Source organism: Danio rerio, chromosome 7 (assembly GCF_049306965.1).
Source record: "Danio rerio strain Tuebingen ecotype United States chromosome 7, GRCz12tu, whole genome shotgun sequence".
Classification (NCBI taxonomy): Eukaryota; Metazoa; Chordata; class Actinopteri; order Cypriniformes; family Danionidae; genus Danio; species Danio rerio.
In genome coordinates, this window is record NC_133182.1 from 57,392,774 (window position 1) to 57,400,852 (window position 8,079).

The 8,079-nt window shown below is 32.4% G+C and overlaps 1 long non-coding RNA gene across 1 annotated transcript; it reads left to right on the forward strand.

Moving 5' to 3' along the window:
• Positions 1-4,510: 4,510 nt before the first annotated feature.
• On the forward strand, positions 4,511-8,079 carry LOC137496223 (uncharacterized). Its single transcript, XR_011016410.2, has 5 exons — positions 4,511-4,594; positions 4,960-5,019; positions 5,849-5,888; positions 5,987-6,131; positions 7,469-8,079. It is a non-coding gene; the product is annotated as an uncharacterized lncRNA (long non-coding RNA).

Below are 8,079 nucleotides of genomic sequence, written 5' to 3' on the forward strand. Positions count from 1 at the left end.
GCTTTAGGTTTGTCTATTGGAGTTTATAGCAAGCTGACACAAATTTGGCTGCTGTTGGGATCATTGTGTTATTTTCCCAAAGAAATTTCACATCTGCCTTGTTGAGTCTGAATTATAGTTGACCAAGAGCCAGAGAATTGCATTTAATCACTGTATTTATACGGAATTTACACTACCTGACAAAAGTCTATCCAGGTTTTAGAAACAACAAATAGCTTCTAGTTAATCGTTTGATATCAGAAGTGGCTTATATGAAAGTCAAAGGCCTCTAGATAATGCTCATTTTACCACAATAAAATAAGTTTATGCTTTGATTTTTAATTCTTTAATTAGTACAGTAAAGTCTTACTTTGGTTAGACAAAAGTCTTGTCACTGAACAGAAATAATGCACAGTATAGAATATAAAGTCACGCTGCAGTGGGAAAAGAATGAATATTGTGTATGACTCTCATGAGCTTGGAGGACTGCATCCATACATCTCTGCAATGACTCAAATCACATATTAATAAAGTCATCTGGAATGGCACAAAGTGTTCTTGCAGGACTCCCAGAGTTTATCAAAAGTCTTTGGAGTCATCTTCAAAACCTTCATCTTACCTCAGACATGCTCAATAATGTTTATGTCTCGTGACTGGGCTGGCCAATCCTGGAGCACCTTGACCTTCTTTGCTTTCAAGAACTTTGATGTGGAGGCTGAAGTATGAGGAGCAGCGCTATCCTGCTGAAGAGTTTGCCCCCTCCTGTAGTTTGTAATGTAATGGGCAGCACAAGTGTCTTGATTCCTCAGGCTGTTGATGTTGCCATACACTTTGCAGATCTCTCCCACACCCCCATGTAACCCCAAACCATGATTTTTCCTTTACCAAACTTGACTGATTTATGTAAGGATCTTTCAATAGGTCCTCTGCAGTATTTGTGATGATTGTGATGCGGTTCAACAGATGATTCAGCAGAAAAATCCACCTTCTGCCACTTTTCCAAATAATCAACTGGAAGTCAAGTTATTTGTTGCTCTTACAACTGGGATAAACGACAAGACTTTTGTCAGGTCATGTAAATAATTTACGGCAAAAAAAATAAATAAATTCCAACTTAAAGTTTTTGTCCCGTTAATAGTCCAAATATCTACATTTCAAAGTGAATACAGGATTATTTCACTGCCCCCACTGGCAGATAATTTCTTTAAAACAAATTTATTTTTAATTTCTGTACCTGAATACTGTTAGAGTCCCCAGAAAACTATTGAAACCATCTTCTGAAGCTATTCAAATCGCAATATATATTGCAGAAAAACAAAATATCGCAATATCAGATTTTTCCAATATCATGCGGCCCTGATCACAGATTTTCCAATCAATAATTTTAACATTAAATGTTTGTTCTTGAACTTTTACACTAATCAGGTCTTCAAGACTATTATGAACACCGCTGTAAACACATTATGAATATTCCTAAAAACACCCCAAAAGTTTCAATAATGACTTAAGGTATTTTGACGTGACCTCAATATCAACATGTATAGCTATTAATAAATAAATTAAATGATTGAACATCAGCATGTCTTACATGACTTGAAGCAAAATGAAAAATCTTCAGACAGTTATACACTGAAAAAAAATGACGTCTGCAAAAACTGTTGCAAACAATTTACTTGTGTTGAACTTAAACAAATTAAACTTTATAAAATTCAACTTAATTTGTTTAAATTCAGCCCAAATAAATTGTTTACAACCACCTGACGTAAAAAAAAAAAATAATAATTAAAAACATTTAGTAAATCCAAGGAATCATCTCTGAAATTTTTTTTTCCAGTGTACATAAAATACAGATTAATAAAACTATTAAAATAAATAAAGTCGCATATTTGAACTCTTTTTATCAATTTATTTATTATTTTCACATCAATAATTTACAGAATCAGTCCAGCATACATGTAAACATTCTTTTCTAACCACCCTCCACTCCATTCCCACTCTCACAAGACAGAACATTTATATGGACAATTGTAAGGCATTGATGTGTGAAATAAGAGGAAATAAACAAGTAAACAAACAATGATGACAATTAAAAGATTAAAGCAATTAAGAGTCACATTTTCAGTAATGTAACGTCCAAAATATTTACTAAATTTGCCCCAAATCTATTCAAACATTGATGTTTTTAAAATGAAACATTATTTTTTTCAATGGGAACATAAGACAGAAGTTCTCTAAGCCATACAATATGACTTAGTGCTTCTACAGATTTCCATTGTAAATGCAATGCATTTATTTGCTGCTATCAGAGCCATTTTAATTCTTCTTTTGATTGAGCAGAAGAACTGATTCAGCCCTTAGTAAAATAATTCTTGGATCAGGTAGAAGGTTAACTTGTTAATAGTTTGTGTTATAATTTTCCAACAGGTTTAAGTTTGAAACATGTCCAAAATATAGATTGAAGTCAGAATTATTTGCCCTCCTGAATTATTCACCCCCCTTTTGATTTTTATTCACCTCCTCTGTTTGTTTTTCCCCAATATCTGTTGAATGGAGAGCACATTTCTAAACATGATAGTTTTATTTACTCGTCTCTAATAACTGATTTATTTTATCTTTGTCATGATTACAGTAAATAATATTTGACTAGATATTTTTCAAGACACTTCTATACATCTTAAAGTGACATTTAAAGGTCTAACTAGGTTAATTAGGTTAACTAGGCAGGTTATGGTAATTAGGCAAGTTATTGTATAACGATGGTTTGTTCTAGACAGTCAAAAAAAATAGCTTGAAGGGGCTAATAATGTCATCCTTAAAATGGTGTATAAAAAATTAAAAATTGCTTTTATTTTAGCTGAAATAAAACATATAAGACTTTCTCCAGAAGAACAAATATTATCATACATACTGTGAAAATTTCTTTGCTCTGTTAAACATCATTTGGGAAATATTTTAAAAAGAAAAAAAAATCAAAGGGGGGCTAATAATTCTGACTTCAACTGTATATAAAAATGTAACAACCTTAATTTTAAATCTAGAGCAACATTCTGACTATGAATCAATTATCCTGTGGAATTGTGCAGGTGTAAAATACACCCTGTGTAAAATATTAAACTGCGTAGTACACTGTCAAATCCTATTCTGATTCTTAAATGTTGCTGATTATGTCCTGTTCTACATTGGGAGAACATACTGATGTACTGTTTACTTCAAACTCCTAAATAAAAGCAGTTAAGCAGGACTGAATGCTCACTAATCCTATAGCAGAACCGTTTAACAGTGGAAAGTTCTGTCACTCACAATACAAACACAAATCAATTGAGTTTGACGCAACGAGCCTCAAATGGCTTTGGAGTAGGTGTGAATGGTCAATCCGAGTGTGGAATAAATCACAGATATTTGTTTGAATTTACATTCAATAAATATTCAAATCCATTTCTAGCCTTGGCCTTTAGCTCGTGATAGGTGTGACGTTGCATTTTCAATTTTCTCCCATGACAAAAATGGATTTAATTAGTATTGTCATTGTTTACAATGCAATAAATGGTTAAACATTTTGTTGTCCTCCATGGACCTCTTGTTGTAAAAAGTGCTGTGTTGCATGTTCACTATATGTGTTTAATCATTTTTAGTGTTAGTTTAATAAATTACAGCTCTAATAAATTAAAATGAAAATCATAAAATCATTCATTCATTTTCTTTTCAGCTTCCTTTATTAATCTGGGGTTTAACAAAGTGGAATGAACCACCATCTGATCCAGCATATGTTATATGCAGCAGATGCCCTTCCAGCTGCAACCCATCACTAGGAAACACCCATGCACACTCATTCACACACATACAGACAATTTAGCCCATCCAATTCACCTGTACCACATGTTTTTGGACTGTGGGGGAAACCGGAGCATTTGGAGTAAACCCACACCAACACGGGGAGAACATGCAAACTCCACACAGAAACAGAAAAGAGGCTCGAACCAGCGACCTGTGAAGCAAACGTGCTACCCACTGCGCTACTGTGCAGCCCAATCATAAAATCATTCATATATAATAATTTTATAAGTGGCAACTAAAGTAAACCTCAGTCGCTTGTTTCATCTAAAGATTTATAAAAACAATAATACTTGACACATGTTGTCTCTCTGACCATGTCCTCTGGTGACACATGTTGTCTCTAAAATCCATGTCCTCTGGTGTGACTCTCCAGTGTTTTCTTATTTTAAATTAGCATAGTTCTGCAGAATTTTTTATTACTTGAAGGACCCTCTTTAATATGCAACACATTCTCACTCCCAACTCGTCATATACTGACGCTTGGTCAGGAACCCTCGGCGTCAGTTATTGACGCACAGGGTACCCCTTTAGCGTCATATTTAGACGTGCAGGGATTCCCTATAGAATCTGTGCCTGAGCCTGAGGCGTCATATGGAGACGCTGGAGGCTCGTATAATTACCAATAGATGTCAACGCAATTTTTAAAACCTGATTTACGCCTATTATCTTAGTTTTCTTATTTTAAAAATATGTAATTTTTATTTTGTTCATGAAAAGCGTCTGTAAACGGGGTCGAAACTACTGTATGAATAAACTTCGGCCCACGTGACATCCCTTCACGGTGAGTTTAACGCCGCTCTGCTATTGGTCAAACTGCATCAGCGGTGAGTTCTCAGATGAGTTCAACTGTCAACATTAAATATTACGTTAATGCTGCATAATATATTTTTATTGGAGATTAGTTGGTGTTTATAAATATGTTATCATTTACTTTATATTTAATGAGTGAAAATATATTCGGTTGTCCAGTTTAGGGTAACTATGCCTAATAAAACTTTGATTCATTCATATTATTTATTATTTTTTTACTTTAAAAAAATATTAAATTTCAAGTACTAAGTTTAAAAATGTTTTCGGCTGATATTTTTCATTTTATATTATTTATTAAAGTTGGGGTCATTGTATGTGGCGATCTATTTTTTACAGTCTATGCTCGCTATCCCAAGGTTCATTGCGATCCCAAGGTTCACTGCGGTTTTCCACAAGGTAAGTAAAAAGTAAACAAATAAACACGATTTGTTGATAAAGCATGTACTGTGAACTAGCGACGTTATCTAATTACATCAAGTTCATTTATTAAAAACATATTTTTCTCACATATAACGTTGGTCATGCATTAGAACAATATATACATTTTAAGATAAGGAACAGTGTAACCAGATTGTTGTTTTCCACAATAGAATTCGTGCAAAATCTATATATAATATTCAATATGCAACTCTAATAATACAAATGTATTCGTAATTGTTTCAATATTAAAGAACATCAAGTGTTTCCAAAGGTTTATTGTAAAAACAATTATTTTCCATGCCTTAAAACACACACACACACACACACACACATATATATATATATATATATATATATATATATATATATATATAGCATATAGCATAACAAAAGCTCAAGTATAACTTAAGCTGATGTATGTCACACAATGAATATCATACACTATTACCAGTACAATTTGGCCTTTACCAATTTATTTAATAAAATAAAGAATCTATCATCTCTAAATTGTGGTAAAGAGGCACAACAAGCTGTCTTCTTTTCAAATATTATGTCAGTCAGGATGGCAATGGTAAAACTCAAGGATTACCTTGCACCTTCTCAGAAATTTACCATTGATCATATGTATTACAAGTGGCTGGATTGTTTTTAACACAAGCAACGTTTTTTTAAATCATTATCTTAAACAGATTAAGGCTCATTTTGGACTACACTTACATTACTTTACAACTGCTTAATGCAGTACTGATGTATCTAGTAGTTTAGTGGGTTTAACTAATGTCACATCTGTTTTTATTCATTTCAGATGCAGAAACTTTTGACATATGAATTCATCTTGACTAAGGGTAATGTTTTTGTTCAGAATTAATCATTATTTAAAATCATTGTATTTTCTTTGTTATTATGTACAGATTTTAAAAGAATGTACTTTCTTTTAATAAAGAACTCTTCACAGCACTGCAGCTAAACAGTCACAACCTCACAGAGCTGCACAACTGCCCCACTCAAGATCAGTGTTGAAGCTGGAACCTCATCTTGTGTACAGCAAAGGCAGAGCTGAAAATTCACTGTTTGTCTTGTATTGTGTGGTAAGTCATAGTTTAATTAATTTTTTTATTTTATTGCAACACTAAGTAGTCCATTCTGTGGCCAATATGATATAAAGGGCCTAAAATGGGACTGATGTGATCATTGTTTTGATTTCTAGATAAGTACTCATGGGGCTACACATGCAGCTGAAGTTAGCTTCATTGAGTAGGACATTTCTTTCAGTATACTCTTAAAGAGATTCACCCAAAAATGAAAATTCTGTCATTATTGACTCATCCTTCACTTGTTCCAAATATGTCTGACTTGCTTACTTCAGTTAAACACAAAAAAATTATATTTTAAAGAAAGATGAAAACCTGCAAACATTAACTTCCATAGTATTTGTTTTTTCCTACTATGCATGTCAATGTTTTCAGCTTTCCAGCTTTCTTCAAAAAACTTCCTTCATGTTCAACACAAAGTAACTTGGAAGTTTTTTTAAAAAGGTTTACAACCACTTAAAGGAGAGTAAATAGTGAACTGTTCCTTTAACCCAATCTAGTTGACTTTACTAGAAAATTGTATAGAAACCCAGTGGCTTAAACCCCTTACATTTTATACAAGGTACAACTTAACAGCCATACTTGAATTAAAATATTACTGTAAGTTCAAGAAGATTGTAAAGGTTCTAGGTTAATTTAAAGTGGGCTGTTTAGTTTCACCTTGTGTAAAAACATAAAGGATTTAAGGCAACATGTTTCGATGCAGTTTTCTAATAAAGTCAACTAGTTTGGGTTAAGAGTGTAATGGTTTACAGTAAAAGCAGTAAATCATGCAGGCATAAAATAAATGTTTAGCCATGTAAAGCAATAAGCTTGTTATAATTTAGAAATATTTTAGGGTGAAGCACAGTATGCTGTTGTAGTTTTCATATAATTGATGAGTCAAACATGAGATGTGTTTTAAATTGCAAGACGTGAATTAACAATATGTTCATCAAGATTCAAATCTTGCATCTTATATTTTTTAAGGTTTTGGCCCAATAATACCCATATTCTGCTATTTAAAAAAACATGCTGGAATTTGTGTCAGCATTCCCTTCAATGAAAACTACAACAGTGGACATCAGTGGTAATAAAAATGTATGTGAAGGATAAGGGTGTTCATAATGAGAAGTGCAGTTACTATCCTGATCTCTGAGTTTGTAGAACTGACAGATCTGCTTGGAATACATGGAAACATACTGGAAATGTTTAACCTATTATACAGTTAATTCAAGAGTGCCAGGTTTAATGACACTTTACATATATAAATAAATATCACTGAACTTTCTAAATGAAACCTAACACTAATTCTTTGTTCAGTAATGATGTTGTGCACTTCTAATACTTTACAGTGGCAAAACCTGGAATAACACATGGGAGCCCTCCAGGAATTGCTGACACTTTACGCCCAAGTCTCCTCATGCTAACCGGATTGGAATATGACAGTCTAGTCAGCATAAACACCTGGACTCGCCAAGCACACTTTGGTTCTCAGTGTTTTGTAAAAATAGTTTTTGCTATTCTTCAGTAAATACTTGAATATGTTTTGAACTTATTCTACTTTTGATGTTTAAGTTCAGAAAGTTGTTATTATAAACATAATTTGCATTTGTCATGAACTTGACTTCTTGTTGTTGTGAAAGCTGTTTATTATGATGGCATTTCCAAAGGCATCATTTGAAAAGATTTTTTGCAGTGCAGTTTTACTTGAGCTTGACATACCAGATGTATGACATGAATAAATATCACAAAATAAATATAATAATAATAATACAAAATATACATTTCCTTCAATTATAATTGTTTTTAATCATTTATATATGTATGGTAATATATTATTGCATTAAAAACTTATAAAATATATATTTTTGGTTAAAATATATATTTTTGCATTTTTGTGTGATTTTTATTATTTATTTTTATTTGTGGCATTATAAATAAATTATAAATGTTTCATTAAAAA